A 17,227-nucleotide genomic window follows, 5' to 3' on the forward strand; every position below is an offset into this window, starting at 1 on the left:
ATTTATACTTGAAGCAGTTTAGAAAATATAAAAGGTAGTACTTTCTATTTTACAAATGTCCCTGCCTTCCATTTCCCTTTAAAGATGTATACGCATTATGGAAACAAAAGTGGGAATGACAGGAAAGGCCATCTAATCTGATCTCAGTTTTTATATGAGGAGCCTGAGGCTTGAGGAGATCACCTAAGTAATCCAAGGTCATGAAGGCAATAAGTAACAGAGCCATGATTTCTACCTAGACCCTCTGACTTCCAGTTTGGCCCTCTTTGGACTTGACAGATACATGATTCAGTACATCTTCTCCATATAGGCCTTGTTTAGCCTACTTGAATTTTATCATTAGTCATGTTTCTGCCCTCTTGATCATAAAGGATTCTTTATAATTTTTCTCATTTATCTCTTCATTCAGAATATCCTGGCTGAATCCTACCTGTCCAGAGACCATACAGGGGAATTCTAGACTTATCGACTCTTTCCTCAGTCTCATCCCAAACTTTGCCCTCTCACATCCCACTGTAATCTCTCCTTCCCAAAAGTATACCCCAAGGTCCAGGGGACCCATTCATCCACCTATCAGCTGAACTCTCTTAATGTGTTTTCTCCTTAAATTAAAATATGAGATTTTAAAAGTAAAACCCTATATGGCAGATCCTACCTGACCTATGCCTACTATACCCATTGTCTCACTTCTTATTTTCTATTCACAATGTTTAGCAAGGTGCTTATTTCATAAGAAATGCTTAAGAAATGATTACTGTATAATTCCATTACTTTCTGTTCCCATCATTGGCAACCAAGTCTATGATACTTCATCCTAAAGCATTATAACTTTCTCTTAACAGATTCCTTTAACTTCAGACTCTTCTTCACTATTCCATCTAAGCTGCCATACATTTTTTTACCTAAAATAATATTTTGAGCATTCTTCTCTCCTCAACCCCTCAGCCAAAATTTTCAATCACTTTTGATTTCCTATAGAATTCTTAGTTCTTTTTTTTTTAGTCTTTTTCTCAAGAAATTCCACAATCTCATCTCAACTTGCCTTTTTAGCTATACCAGCCATCATTCTTTTCAAAAACAAAAAAAAAAAAAAAAAACAAACAAAAAAAAAAAACCTTTCATTCCAATCAAAAAGGTATATCTTGTGCTTTCCAGACTCAGAACCTTTATCCAAACTGCTGCTTCCTTTCTTTCAATATCCTTTCTCGATATCTACACTTATCTAATTTTGATATCTTCCTTCAAAATATCAGTTAAAAATACAGTTCTTGAGTAACCCAACGTCACAAAGGCAATAAGTGCCAGAAAACTTTGGAGAACCTGTCCAAAACACATAATTTGAGAAATACAGAATTTCAGAGTTTCAAGAAAAAGGGGAAGATAGAGAATGAGATGGAAAGTTTAGTGGAAACAACAGACATGAATTTGGACAGATCTTGTTAGTCTGGAGGATAGAAGGGCCTGCCTGGTGTGCTATGTTCCACGAGGTCACAAAGAGTAGGACATAACTGAACAGGGAAATTTAAGATCATCCTAGCCCAATCTACACCAGAAAGGAATGTCTACTATAATAAAGATGATGAATGATTGGACAACCTCTTCTTAAAGATCACGATTTAGGAAGAACTTACTCTTTTTCAAGGTCACTATTTTGCTTTTAAATTTGTATAAGTCAGCAATAATTTTCCCCTTTATATCTCTTCATTTCTACCCTTTGTTCCTGGTTCTGCCCTATGGAGCCAAACTCAATTTCCCTAATATCTCTTTCCATGATAGCCATTCAAATACTTGAAGGCAATTATCATAACCACCTACCTGTCTTCTCTTCTCCATTAAGAAGTCCTTATGTAGCATAAACTGGAAAGGCAAGTGGGTAGATGCAGTGAACAGAGCACTCAATTTGAAATTAGGAAGAACTGAATTTAAATTCTTTCTCTTGAATATATCTGAGCAAGTCTCTTAACCTCTCAGCCTCAGTTTACTCTTTTGTAAAGTGAAGATCATGATAGAAACAGAATTTGTAAAGTGCTTTATAAGCATTAAAGTACTACCTAAATGCTACTAGCTACAATTAACATTACAAAATAAAGACCCTCTCCTGTATGATTTCCAGTTTTTGCTAAGCTGTGGCATCTAGAATTGAACACAATGTTTTGGATATGGTATGATCAGGTATATATATTAAATGAACTATTAAGAACTTATTCCTGAAAGTTGAGTGTCTCTTAATGTGACCTAAAATATCATGAGTGTGTTTTGGCTTCTACTTTTATTTTGATGAATTTGCAAGCTTCTAGCATGGGTGTGGATCCCTATATGGAAATCTAGGAAGGAATCTAGGTGAAGATACTTTACTCTACCTCCCAAAGTAGCCTGAAGATAAACTTTGCTACTTGGTCAGGGCCACCTTGAAGCATTTCCATACTTGCTGTGGTTTGCATAATACAGACACAGCCTTTGAAAACCCAGGTCTTGCCCAGCCAACAATGAGTCATCAAAGGAATTGCATATGAATCAATTTTTAATGAACCATTATAAAATAATTCAGAGAAAGCCTATTGAATCAAGTCCAAACCTAACCCTTATTCAGTTAATTCTATTTTTTATTTAAAAAATATTTTCCCCTAGCTGTGTGACCCTGGGCAACTCCCTTAACCCCAATTGCCTTAGCAAAAAGTAAAATAAATAAATATTTCCCCAAATTATAGATAAAAACAATTTAATTTTCAAAATTTTGAATTCCATTTTTTTCTCTCTCTCTCCGCAGCAGCCTTATTTAGAAGACAAGCATTTTGATATAGATTGTACATATGGAGTCATGCAAAACATATTTCCACATAAGTCATGTTGTAAAAGAAATTATAAACCAAAACAAACAAGAAAGAAGAAAAATAAAGTTTTTAAAAGTATGCTTCAATCTTTAACAGTTTCCATAGTTCTTTCTCTGATGGTGGATAGAAAATTTTCATCATGAGTCCTTTGGAATTGTCATGGGCTATTTTTACTAAGTCATTCATAGTTGGTCATCATTCAGTATTGCTGTTTCTGGGTATGATGTTCTCCTGGTTCTGTTCACTTCACTTTGTACCAGTTCAGAAAAATTTTTCCAGGATTTTTTTCTGAGAGGATCCTGCTTGTCATTTGTCATAGCATAAAAGGATACTCTATCCCAATCACATACCACAACTCATTCAGGCATTTCTCAATTGGTGGTCATTACTTCACTTTCCAATTCTTTGCTACCTCAAAAGAGTTGCTATAAATATTTTTTGTACATATAGGTCTTTTTCTTTTTTAAAAATCTCTTTGGAATATAGATCTAGTACTGATATTACTGGGTCAAAAATGGTTTTACAGCCCTTTGGGTATAGTTCCTAATTGCCCTCCAGAATGGTTGAATCACTTCACAATTCCTCCAATAATGCATCAAATATCTCAATTTCCCCATATCCCTTTCAACGTTTGACTTTTTCTTTTTCTGTCACATTGGCCAACTTGATAGGTATAGAGTGGTGCTTCAGAATTGTTTAAAATTGCATTTCTCAATTCAATCGTTATTTAGAGCATTTTTTATAGAGATATAGTTTTGATCACTTTGTCTGAAAACTACCTGTTTATGTCATCTGCCCATTTATCAATTAGAGAATGACTTGTATTTGTATAAATTTGACTCAGTTCTCTATAAACTTGAGAAATGAGGCCTTTATCAGAGAAACTTTCTATGCATTTTTCTGCAATTATGGTTACTATTTATTTCCTTCCATCCTACCAAATCGTAGAGGGTCTTAGATGCCAAGGAAACAGTTCATATTTGATAGTATTGGCAATGGGAAGCATTAATGAATTTTCAGGAAGTGACATGGCCAAAACTTTGCCTTAGGGAAATTATTTTGATAGCTTTTTGGAAGACGAATTGGACATCAAAGATATAGGAAGCCAACCACACTATTATTATCTAACCCCAATCTATCCTTTTCCCACAATAAGCTCATGAGACAGACTAATGTGGAAATATATTTAACATGGTTGATTTTTCTTGCACAATATGACAAACATGGAAATACATTTAAAAGGATTGCACATATTCACCACTTTCTAATCTTGCCAAAAAAGGAAATAAGATTTGTCTGACATGCTCTCAAAGGAATCATTCTTGTTCTTCATTGTTGGAATTCACAGGAGCTACCTGACAGTGGCTGCTTGAGATCCAACCCAGACCTGCAGAATGGATCTCCTCTTATGAGAGGATGATACAAGGAGACTGAGAGGCAGTTGTGTTGTCTGACCTTTCTTCTCTTCTTTCTGCTTCCAATTTATTTCATTCCCAGTCTGCAACTCCTGTGTCAGCAAAGGCTGCCTTGCAGCTCCTTCAGATGTTATGATTCCCAGCTGTGGAGGCTCTCCAAGAATTGATCTGCCCCTTAACACTTCATGATCAGTGTTCTTCTCTCTATTTTGTCAGGAATTCAAGTCAAGCTCACTAGTCTTTTATTTTGCAGCTTTTTCTTCCCTTTTTTGAGATCTAGACCAATTTTTTTTTTTTTTTTTTTTTTTTGGTTCTCCCATTCCTCTTGATTTTTCAACAATGATTTCCCATGGATCAACAGTCATACCTGTCACTTCTGTTGATGCCCAAGAACATATAATTCTTCTAGCTGGTGCATGAGTGTAATTTGTGTCAGTTAAACTTCTCAAGAGATTGCCCTTCATAGATTCCTCCCACAATTCTTCTATTACTTAAAATTTTTAGAAAATACCCTGAAATCTGAAGGAGTTAAATGACTTGCAAATGTCACAAAACTAGGATGTCTCAAAAATAGGACTTGAACCCAGATCTCCCTGATGTCAAGGTTAGTTTTCTCCCCACTCTGCTGTGTTGACTTTCACCATGACAGGTTAGGCAGGCAATATATCAAAGCTTCTGAGAGGCAGATAGGATTGGTAATATCAGAAGCCATGTCAGGCAATGAAAAAATTAAGGGTCTGGGCAGAGTTATTATAGAAGGAAAAAAAGAAAATGAGAGAGATGTAGTCTTAATTTCTTCACATTCTAGTTGAGGAAATTGAGGATCTAATACAGGATATAATTTGCTGAAAACACATAAGTAATAAGTAGATTTGGATGCCCTGAAAATAAGTAGGTTGTTTTTTCACATCAGACATTATCAGGCAAAGTCTTGTTAACTGACATCAAAACAATCCTGACACATAGCAAGTGCTTATTAAATGCTTGTTGATTTGATCACTCATTGGGTACATTATAGAGGGGAGATTTTTTCCTGACATAGATGGTGCCTTCTGCAGTCCCTTCCGATGGTGTCTTCTTCACTATATAAATGGAAGGACTGAAATTCAAAGCCACTTCATCTTAACTGCAAATCTAAAGGCCTTTCCATTAATCCTCAGTGTCTAGAGTCCATAAGCCAAGAGTCAGAGATAGTTCTCATTAGCTGGAGATCCAGACTATGTTTCATTGCTAGGCAGGAAGCTATTTGCACTGTGCCCTATTTTAAAACCTTTGCTGTAAATGGGCAAGCCAGGGCATGTAGAGGTGTGCTGCTAAACAGAGAAACAGGAGGAACCCCCAAAGGGCAGCTTTCTCCTAATTAAGGCAAAGGCGAGCAGAGGAGGCCTCCTGAGAGGTTCTTATGTAATGAGTGGAATGGATGGGGTCAGTACAGGCTTGCTCACTCAGGTCTAGGATACCAGAGCTAGGGGTTGCTCTTTGGAAGTTTGAGAGAGAGGCTTAAAGCCAATAAAAAGGAAGAACTATTTCTCTTTTGGGGGAAGGAGGGAGGGAGTGACCACGTCAGTGATTTCATGTATGTTGAGAACTCCCAGAGTGGAATTTTCCAGTGCTGATGAAGGTCGGCAATTCATCTAACAGTCTTAGAAAATTGCTTGGGACATTTAAAAGTGAAGTGACTTGTTCAATCACAGCTTAATGAAAATCAGAGACCGGTCTTGAACCCACATCATGCTGACCTTCCAACTAACTCTATTACTTTGTCAGATTACCTTTCATTGCTTCACATAGCAGGTTCTTAAAAAAAAAAAGGGAGGAATTTATTATTTCAAGACATGATATATGGGTTACACCTCTGGACTCAGTCAAGACAGGTTTAGATAAATGCATGGATGGCAGAGTCATGTTGAAACATTAAAGAAAGCTGGTATATTTTATATACATGTTTAAGATTTGAAGCATTCATAAAGGAAGATAACCATCACAGGTCTTTTACTGTCACTTTCAGAAACAAAATATTGGGTCAATTAATTATATATGAGCATTCTTAAGTCTATTTACTGGATCAATTATCTTTATAGGATGAAGTCTATACTTTCATCTTTATAGGATTATAAGTTTAGAATTTGAAAGGAGAGTGGCTGTCATTTGTTCTAATTTTCTCTTTATGAGGTAAACTAAGACCCATAGAGATGAAATGATTTATGCAAGATCACATATTCAGCATCTAATTTTGAACTCAGGTACTCTGACTTAAGGGCTGATAGTTTTTAAAAATTCTTCTTCTCTGCTGCTTCCATTTATTATCTCCCTTTTTCATCTAAGGAAAACAATGAAGCTAGGTATCTCAACCATTCAATCCAAGACCTCACCATCACCTGAACTAAATAGTTCCAATTGTTAATCTTTAGCTAAAAAGCTATTTTCTAAGTATTGATTTCTCCCAACCCCAAAAGATGAAATTTGGGATTGAATTTTTTTTTCAATATGCCAAAGGTTGGTGTCAGAATATTCTCATTGGGGGGGGGGGTGTTGCTAATCACAATTCTTCTATGACACAAAGCACAAATTACCTTTACTCAAACATAAAATGAAGGACTTAGACTCAATGGCCTCCAGAGCCCCTTCCAGTAACATATCTGTTGTCCAATGATCACATAGTCATTTCAAGTTAGAAGCTATCTGGAAGCGCATTCCTCCTATCCTCTATGTGAGCTTGAGAACACCCCCCCAATATCTACAATAGTAATATTAAACCTAAATAGAAATAGGAGCCCAAAATTTTATAAAAAGCTGTCCATTGCCTTAATATTAAAATGTGATATTCCCTATGCTTTGTTGTAATTTTATTTTTTTTAATTTTCCAGGTAATAATCTAATTACAGCCTCATTTGGGAGTGTTGTGGGTTGTATGGACCAATGGGCAGCTTGTTTGATACCTCTGCTCTACAATATACCTAAGGCATGATAATCCAACCTTTATTTAGGGACCTTCTATAGCAAAGAAACTATGATACTCCATTAAACTATGGGATGGCTCTAATTATTTTTTAAAAAAAAAGTTTTATACTTTATTTTACATCAAACTGATTTTTTTTTTAAGTTACCTTTATAACTTCCATTTCCCACTCCTCATTCTACTTCAATGAGCCAAACAAAATGAGTCTAATCTTCATTATGGCACCCCTTAAAATACTTGTAAACCACTAATGTGTCCTCCTACTTCAAGGTTTCGCTTTTTAGTGACTTCAGAAAGACCTGAGTTCAATCTGTCCTTAAATACTTACTAGCTCTGTGATCTCTTCTTGCCTCAGGTTCATTGATTGCAAAATTAGGATAATAATAGCACTTCCCTTGTGGGGTTGTTGTGAGGATCAAATGAGATAATAATTGTGAAGGACTCAGCTCAGTGTTGGGTACATAGTGAGTGTTATGTAAATTTTAGCTATTATGTAATAATCCCAGTTTATTCAAATGATCCTCATATGTATAAAGGATTGTTCTGGGGCACTCTTAACCAATAAGAAACTATAGGTTACATATTGTAATATCTGGGCTAACTTTCTTGAGGATCTTTTTGGAATCTGGAGTCTGAGATTGAGCTTGAGCACACTCTCACTGGAGTCTCTCTCCAGTCTGCTTATTTCAAGTCTTCTCAGCCTTTATATACCTTACTACAATTGCATCACTACAGCATACTGAGCATGTGTCAACTGGAGAATCACTACATCACTAAGTACTAAGTATATGTAAACTAGAGAACCATTATCTCATCAATCACACTGAGTAAACACCTTGTTGTAAATATCCTTGTTTCAAGTATACTTTTCCATAGTTCAGGCCTTCTACAATATATGATGTGAACTTTAGACTTTTTCTCCTCATGGTTGCCCTCCTGTAGAGCTTAGATTCTTAAACTATGCTTTGTGACCCTATATAAGAGTCTCATCATTGAATAAAGGGTTTGTGAAATTATGATTTATTAATAAATGTTTGATTTGTATACATATTTCATATGACTCTATATCTGGGTTCACATAAAAATTTCTTGGGCAAAAAAAGAGATCACAAGTGGAAAAAGTTTAAGAAGCCCTGCTCTAGAAAGCATAGAGTGGGTGTTTAATGTTTATTCAATAAGCTTATATAATGTCATTTCCAAAAATTAGTGCTAAAACACAATACTCCATGCATGGCCGGAACAGGATAGTTTATATAAGGATCACTACTTTCCTATCAATCATTTAATAAATATTTATTAAGCATTTGCTGTATGCCAAGCAGTGTGCTATTAAAAAAAAAGTCCTGTTCTGAAGGAGCTTACTTTTGAATTGGGGAAACATGTACATGTACACAAATAAGTACTGTACATATAAAATAGATGGATAGTGACCTCATAGCCAGAGATCAGCCTTGTTTGCTTGATCGCAAAATCTCACTGGTATTAAGGAATCTGTGACTAAAAATTCCTCATTATATGGCCAACCCAATGATGTTGCCACAATGATCTTTGGGCAAGAGACTGACCCTCTCAAATTGGACTCATTCTTGAAGTTCTTCAAGCTTGGTTGGAGCTGCCGAACCTTGACTTCTACAAGAAATCAGAATCAATAGATCTCTACCTGTCAGATTGGCTAAGATGACAGAAAAAAATAATGATGAATGTTGGAGGGGATGCGGGAAAACTGGGACACTAATGCATTGTTGGTGGAGTTGTGAACGAATCCAACCGTTCTGGAGAGCAATCTGGAATTATGCCCAAAAAATTATCAAATTGTGCATACCCTTTGATCCAGCAGTGTTTCTATTGGGCTTATATCCCAAAGAAATACTAAAGAAGGGAAAGGGACCTGTATGTGCCAAAATGTTTGTAGCAGCCCTGTTTGTAGTGGCCAGAAACTGGAAAATGAATGGATGCCCATCAATTGGAGAATGGCTGGGTAAATTGTGGTATATGAATGTTATGGAATATTATTGTTCTGTAAGAAATGACCAGCAGGATGAATACAGAGAGGACTGGCGAGACTTACATGAACTGATGCTAAGTGAAATGAGCAGAACCAGGAGATCATTATACACTTCGACAACAATATTGTATGAGGACATATTTTGATGGAAGTGGATTTCTTTGACAAAGAGACCTGAGTTTCAATTGATAAATGACGGACAAAAGCAGCTACACCCAAAGAAAGAACACTGGGAAACGAATGTGAACTATCTGCATTTTTGTTTTTCTTCCCGGGTTATTTATACCTTCTGAATCCAATTCTCCCTATGCAACAAGAGAACTGTTCGGTTCTGCAAACATATATTGTATCTAGGATATACTGCAACATATCCAACATATAAAGGACTGCTTGCCATCTAGGGGAGGGGGTGGAGGGAGGGAGGGGAAAAAAATCGGAACAGAAACGAGTGTCAATATAAAGTAATTATTAAATAAATATTAAATTAAAAAAAAAAAAGAAATCAGAATCACCTCAAAACCATAATAAGGCAACAAAAATGAACAATTTAGCAGAGTCAAGATGGCAGAGTAAAGGCAAGGGTTTGCTCCAAATTTCCCTTCCAAATTATTTTAAATAATGCCTCAAAATAGATTCTAACGTTGCAGAATCCACAAAAGGACTAGGCAAAACATCTCTTCAGCCTAACACAACTTAAAAGGTCAGCAGAAAAGGTCTTTGGTACCAGAGTGAGAATAAAGCCCAGTCTGTAGCAGGTTGTGCCAGAGTTGATTTTGCCATGGAAAAACAAAAGTAGGGCTTGAGGATGACCAAATAAGGGATGGCAATTGTGTCTTCCAGAGCTTTCAACCTACAGATAATAAGGGGATAAGGCATTGGTCAGAAGGAGATTATACAGGTTCCTTTGCTAGAACTGGATGTAAGACTCTGTTACATTGTCCATATGTGGATTGTGGTCCTGGGTCACAATCCCAGAAAGTGGAGGAGCACAATTACAACAGAGCTGTGGCTGCAGGGGAACTGGGAACTTGGTTAAAGTTTCAGGGGTAGAAATGAATATTTAGGGTTATGCACAGACCAGAGCACAGAACAGGAGAATAGTGACCACACCTCTCCTTAAGTCATTCCATTGGAACAACTATAAACTTACAGATCCACAGAGCTAACTTAGAAAAAACAAAACAAAACAAAACAAAACAAACAAACAAACAACAACAACAACAACAACAAAAAAAAAAAAAAAAAACTTGAAGCTTGGGACAGTGCCCCTTCTACACTGGAAGCAGGGTCCCACTTTAATATGAAATAAAAAGTCAAGAAAAAAGCTGGAAAATGAGCAAACAACAAGAACAATCTAATCATAAAAGTTAGTATAATGACAGAGAAAATTAAAACAGAAACCCAGAAGACAACAACAAAATCAAAACTGCTTCATCCAAAGACTCAAAGTAAAACATGAACTGGTCTCAGACCCCAAAAGATTCCCTGTAAGAACTCAAAAAGAATTTTTCAAAACAGACAGAAAATTGGGAGATAAAAGAAAAGTAGAAGAAAAATTATGAATGCATGTTAAGTGTTAGGGAGGTATAAGAAATACACTATTTTATGTGTAACTGACTTAATAGTTTAATGGCTAAAGTTCATTAACAATTGATTTGGGAGGATGAGGAGGCAGCTTTTAAGTTAGGTTTTATATAGGATCTATGGAATTAATGGTCAGAGAGGAGTAGGAGGGCCTTATAAATATAGAGGGTATACAGAATCAAAGATTTAGTACTTAGAAGATTTAGAGATCATATAGACTTATCCCTCATTTTACAGAAGAACAAAGGCTAGAGAGATTGTAATCTACCCAGTATTACACAGATACTAGTAATTGAGTTCCATCTTATTGATTTTAAATTCATTTTTTGTTCCCATCTTATTTTTTTAACTTACTTCTTACCATTTCAAACTCCATACTCTTTCTACTACAGAGAATTCTCTGCCCTTATTTTCCCAGGGCTTCTGCTTCCCTTCCACTAAGAAAGAGAAAGATCTGAGAATGGGCTGGATCCAGCAATTAATCAAAAGAGCTCGTTTGAACTATCCAGTTAATAGACTGGAAGCAGTTATAGAATGTATACAAAGGTACCCAAAGCTCTCTAAGATACTTTGACTTTTCTGTTCTTCTCTCTCTCTTTTAAACTTTCCTTTTCTTTTCTCTTTACTTCTCTTTCTTTCATGATTCCCCCAGAATACAACTTTCTAGCTTTTCTATATGGCAAGTAGCCTCAGATGCTTTGTGTATATTCAGGCGCTCTTACCTCATGTTACATCAAAAGAAAATATGGGACAATATAGCAAAGGAGGTATTAGGCTATTAAAAACTTTGAAATATTAAGACATTTGATTTTGTTTTATGATCATCCAAAAAGAAATTAAATTAAGCTCAAGATTTTCTTTTGTGAAAAGACATATGATATCCATGATTCCGATACTCCACATTATTTGACCAAAGTGCATTTTCTTGAATGTACTCCCCCCTCCATTTTTTATCTTTGCTAAGACTACCCCTCCCCCCCCATGTCTAGCATATAGTTCTTCTTCAACTCCTAAGAATTTCTGGTTTCCTTCAAAATTCAGTTCAAATGCTGCCTCCTACATAAGGCTTCTTCTGATTTCCTTTAGCCAGTGCTTCCTCTTCCTAATACATTGCCTTATGTTATGTACATTCATTTATATTTATCTCTTCTCCTCCAGAATGGAAGTTCTTGAGGTGAGGGAATTTCATTTTTGTTATTTGTGCTTTGTTCCTGAAGATCAATGACATCAGGAGAGTGATGTCATGAACTGGATTCAGGTAAGACTGAGCTGCAAAAAGTCATCAATGTCATTCTTTTCTTCAGAATTATGGAAATCCAGTGGGAAAACATGAGTCAAAAATGGCCAATAATAGGACAGTGTCTGGTAAATGGAAGTACTTAATCAGTGATCACTGACTGAACAACTAATAACTTTTACAAAGTTATTCACATTACCAAAAATATTGAGAAACTTAAAGATATCATCTGGAAAATTCACTCCTGTGAATCATTCTTCTATGATGCAGATAAAAGAGGGGAGGGATTTCTATATCTAATATCATTAAGATATTTGAATCAAAGAGTATCCTAGATCATCCAAACCAACCATGATGGATTTTTTTTTAATCATCCCTGATTGTTTGATTGCTGTGGATTCAGCTTCTGATTCTTACATTTCCACTGTCTATGAACTCTCTCAGGTACTGGTGCCTTCCCTTCTAAGAACGCCTTCTGTCTATTCAAAGTATCTTGAATATACACCAGAGATATCAAATACCTTTGGGCTGCATCAACTCATAACACTTTAGAGTAGGGCCCAAACAGATTAAAGTGTAACTGGGAAATAATTAACAAAATAAGTAAAAGCCTAGATTATACTAATATAAGGCTTTTGAAGTCGAAATATGACCCATAAGGATTCTTTTACGCCATTTAGTGGCTCCAGTTCTCTGAGTTTGACACCATCCATATATACCCATTAGAGGGAAGAGACTATTTTGACTTTTTCTTTGTGTCCACAACATTTGGCTGGCACACGGTGAGACCTTAATAAATCCTTGTTGATTGATGAGCTCCACTGGCCTCAGTTTCCTCATTTGTAAAATGAGTTTATTGGAGAAGATGGTCTCTAAAGTCTCTTCCAGATTGAGGTTTATGCTCCTTATCCCTTGGCCTCTGCAGAGTAGACTCTGCCTTCAGCTCCCTAACTCACCAGGCTGCCTATTGCTTTATTGGAAGGTTCTAATTTATATTATGATCTCAGCAGGCTGAGGCTCTTTTCAACTCCCCTGCTATCTCCAGAGCAGGGAACCTGGTGGGGCTCAGTTCGGTGAGTACCATCCAGCCTTCCTCCACTCTATTCTCTTGTGGTACCATTCTCCTCTGGGGGAAAGGAAGCAGAGACAACAATCTGGGCCTTTTCACCTAGGAATGAGCCAAGGCTACAAGAGGATGTTAACACTTGAGAGGCTAGAGACCAGTGGGAAAGATATCTTTGTCTCTGAGGGGCTGGAGGGAACAGGAACTTCATTGTTGACAAGGAAGCCTGAAGAGTTTGCCCTCCTTGGTATATTGTTTCTGGTTCCCAGCTCCTCTGTGTTTATTAATAAGTTGTTCTTTGCTGAAGTGCTCGGCTTAATAGCCTGTGTTTTCTGCTGGCCTGGAAAGGTGCCATCATGACTGCAAGATGAAACAAGAATGAGAGATTGAGACCTGCTCCTTGTAGGGTGGAGCAGCTTTCTCCTTTTCAGGCCCAGCCCAGTAGACTAATAATGACTCTGGGGAGCAGAGAAAAATGCCAGGAGCTTTGTTCACTTTAAAGTCTTAGCCTCAGGAGGAAAAAAACAGGAAGACAAGATACCCTTAGGCCAAGGGTATGTGGGAAAACACATGTACTGTACTTGTATTCTGGGACTGGGGCAATGAAGAAAGTCACTTGTTAGTTCTTCATGGGCTATGTTGTCATTAGTATGAAAGAGTTTTTGTTTTTATTTTTGGATTCTATTTACTGTGCCTTAAAGGGTGTCATCAGAGAAATGCATGATGGGAGAAAGCTGTGCAAGTGAGCATTGCAGCATAGTGCCTGGAATATAGTAGGCACTTAATAAGTGTTGATTGATTGGTTGATTAAAGTCAGCGGCCCTCCATTTACAGGCCAGATCTGCCAATTCAGATTCTAGGTATAAAGGTGAAAGAGCTCTCAGAGATCATTTATTCTGACTCTCCCATTTTACTGATGAAAATGAAACTGTGTGCCAAAGGTTACTGGTAGTAAGTGGCAAAATGTGAGAAATAATTATTTCTCTCTGGCATTAATAGCTAATTATTATTATTTTATTATTTTTATAATACAATACAACATTTATTACATTATATTATGTTCTTCTTTTCTACTTCCTCATCCAGAAATGAACCAGTATGGGAAATCTTAGGCAGAGATTTTCCTAGGTCAAGATCTAATAAGAGAGTAAGATAAATTCTAAGTTTGGGCTAATGAATAGACTCCTGAAAAAGTAATGAGTAAACTTTCTGTTTGCTCCAAGAGATCCGAAAAAATGTAGATCCTCCCTTTAGTCAGATGAGTAACATGGAAATTGATGTCTCTTTGACCAAGACTTGGTGATCCAAGTAATGTACCCCCAATCCCTCATTGTAATACTGTCACCTATTATTGTGATATTCATTGTCTCATTAATTGTTATACAGAGTTGATTGCTACTCTGAGAAACACCTGCTCTTCCAAGAATATATAAGCTGTGAGCTTACCACCATTAGTTCTAAGAGATGGCCAAAAGACCATCCTTTCATTAATAAATATTCTAGCCTGATTAATAAAATGATGAGACTACCCAGAAACTATGTCTGTTGAGCCTTTTTAAATGCCACAAGAAGTTGCATTTGAATCCAAGTTCACTGACTCAATTCTGACTTTTCTGGCCATCAATTTCCTCATCTGTAAAATTATGGGATTAGGTCAGATGGCTTTTGAAGTCCTTTTCGACTCCCCATTTATGATCTAATATAGTGGACAACAGCCTGGGATTTCTATTATACTCTCTATTCTCCGTTGTTTGACTCTGGCCAAATCATTTGATATTTTTAGGCCTCAGTTTCCTTATTGGAAAATTGAGCGATTGGATTAAATTATCTTTGAGGTACCTTCCAATTCTCAGTCTATAAAATCTATGAAAAATATGGGGCCATCACGTAGTAAAAGCAAGCTAGCTTACTGGCTCCAAATTTGTTGTTCAGTTGTTTCGCTTTTTAGGACCCCATTTGTGGTTTCCTTAACAGAAGTAATGCAGTATTTTACCATTTCCTTCTCCCATTTATTTTATAGATGAGGAAACTGAGGCAAACAGGATTAAATGACTTGATCAGTTAGTTAGTATATGAGATTCAATTTGGACTCAGGAAGATGAGTGTATCTGACTAGAAGTCCAGCACTCTATTTACTGAGCCACCCAGTTGCCCCAAATTTACCTGTTTCAGTACAGAAGAATCTGAATGATCCTCATTTACTTCTGCTCCACACTAGCAAATAATCTGTGCCCTCTCTCCTATTATAATAGCTAATAATGTATCATTTTACACACCTCAATCCTGTGAAGTGCTTAATAAAGTGATATTATTATTTTTATACGTAACTGAAGTTCCACATGGTTAAAAAGTTGTGCCCATGTCATAGAGTTAGTAAATGTCAAATTCAGCATTTGGATGATATTCTCAATTTCAGCTAGTTATTAAGCTTTTATTAAATGCTTGCTATATGCCAGGTACTCTGTTTAGCATTGGGGATACAAAGACTGACCAAAAATTAGTCCCTATCTTCAAGGATTTTATAATCTAATGATCCCAAGCCCATTTCTTGCCCCCCCTCCATTATTCTTTTTGCCACACTTTCTAAGAATTCTCTAAATGCCAATAGTTGTATTTCCTGTATTTATATCTCTACTAAAATGCCCTTTTAAAACTTTATCCAACCGATCATATAGCCTAATTATGATTTAGAGAAATACTGCTAAGAAGGCCTGGTTTGATTCCCTCCTTGGAAACATATTGGTGAAACCTACGGCAGGATAAGGTGCTTGCCCTTCAGAGTTCAAAGCACAAGTAGATGTGCTGAACAGAAAGGGGGTTCTATATTAGAAATTCCCCATTCCAATGACATCATAGGCCTGGACAAATCTGGAATAAAAATGTGTATCTACTCCCAGTGAAGACTGCAAACTTGCAACCATCTTTTTTTTTTTTTTTTTTAATACTTTTTAAGTTGGACTGGATAAGCCAGGTGAGATACCTGTCAATGAAGAAATGGCTGAACAAATGATATATGATTCCTGATGAAACACTGAGATTCTATAAGAAATGATGAGCTTGATGATCTTAGAAAAAAACATGGAAGGCTTGCATGAAATAATGAAGAGCAAAAATGAGCAGAACCAAGAGAATTTGTGCACAGTAACAGCAACATTGCTTTAAGAACAGCTTTGAGTGACTAAGTCATTCTGACTATTATAAATACTGAAATTAACTACAAAGGACATAGCAAGGAAGATGGTATTTATATCCAGAGAAAGAACTGATAAATAGAAGTATGTATATAATGATTTTTCATATTTGTATATGTATATATATATATATATATATATATACACACACACACACACACATACATACCCATGTCTACTCATTCATACATGTTTGTGTCTAATGATAGTCACCTCTGGGGGAATTGGGGAGAGAAGCAAAAAGAAAAAAAATACATCATAATTTTATTATATAATTAAACATGGCTAATTGTACAAAATAGATGTGCAGTTTCATGTATAATCACCTTTCATCCCCTATTCTATAATGTTATAGAGATGCTTGGTTTTATTTTTTAAGTTCAAAATAACATAAATTTTAAAAAGGCATTAAAATCTTGGGGAGAAGTGGCAGGGCTTGGGAGATACAGCATTTTGTTATGGGAATAGTGTCAATATGATTGCACACTGTAGTGCAGATAGAAATACTGCTGCATTCATTTTGTAGCTTACTTTAGATACAATTACATTTCAGATCCTATTCCTGCTGGCCCATTTTTGCCTCATTGATTTTTAGAGCAGATTAGTCACCTCTGTCTTGTTTGTCAGAATTCCCTTGGTGAATGAAACACGGTTTCCCTTGTTCTTTTATGATATGTGGTTCTTGCTGGATGAGCTCCCCAGAACTATTGCTGGGAACCTTCTGGGCTCTCTTTGGCTGACAAGGCCCAGTTTTTTTTGCAAAGGGCACGGAGGCTTACCCTCCATGCTGATTTGAGAGATGTAGCAGTCCAGGAAAAGGAATCAATTGGGATTTTATAGCCTCCATTTTAAGAATTTCGGGAAAGAAAGACAGTTGGCATTTCAAAATTTATTAATATAGAGCAAGACCTATTTTTACCCTGGAAAAGATGACTCCCCTAG

Source organism: Antechinus flavipes, chromosome 3, assembly GCF_016432865.1.
Source record: "Antechinus flavipes isolate AdamAnt ecotype Samford, QLD, Australia chromosome 3, AdamAnt_v2, whole genome shotgun sequence".
NCBI lineage: Eukaryota > Metazoa > Chordata > Mammalia > Dasyuromorphia > Dasyuridae > Antechinus > Antechinus flavipes.